Source organism: Fistularia commersonii, unplaced genomic scaffold (genome assembly GCF_037954325.1).
Source record: "Fistularia commersonii isolate RoL2024-O1a breed Wild unplaced genomic scaffold, RoL_Fcom_v1.0 HiC_scaffold_51, whole genome shotgun sequence".
In the NCBI taxonomy this organism is placed as follows: domain Eukaryota; kingdom Metazoa; phylum Chordata; class Actinopteri; order Syngnathiformes; family Fistulariidae; genus Fistularia; species Fistularia commersonii.
Window position 1 is genome coordinate 164,362 of NW_028234009.1, and position 639 is coordinate 165,000.

The following is a 639-nucleotide window of genomic DNA, read 5'->3' on the forward strand; positions in this document are numbered from 1 at the left end:
TTTCTTTTTTTGTCTAGCAATGTAAATTTCTCACAAACCGTTAACACTATTAACTTCTGATTACATACAGAACGAATGTCCTTATGTCCTTTTCTTCTTCATGCCTGGTTGTTTCATTGACATTCAGTTCTACCTTGCCATGTTTATTTGTACATTTGCGTGTACTATTTATGTTCAATTAAAAAAAAAAAAAAAAAAAGAATGAGAGGCTGAGAAAATCTCCATGTCTCTCTCTCTCCCCCCTTAATGCCCCCCCCGCTTTTTCCGTACGTTGGCAGACAATGAGATCAAAAGCAAATGGGTGTCATCGTAATGCAGTAACAGGGTGATAAAGGCCATGTTAGAAGTGTGTATGGGCTTATTTTACAGGCTTTCCCCTGGTACTCCATGGATTACCAGGGGCGTTTCTGCCGTGAAGCTGAAAGGAGCTGTTTCGGTGTTCCTGTTTATAAATCCACTCAGCAATGAGGTGAAAAGCACATCGGTATCGATATAATTCGGTAACAGGGCGATAACATCCATGTATTCCGCTCTGGGCCCTGGTACTCCTCGGGGGGGTGAACGCCGGGCCGAACTAGTCCTGGTACTCCATGGAGTACCAGAGGCCCGCCGCAGTGAGAGTAAATGGAGCAATTTGGG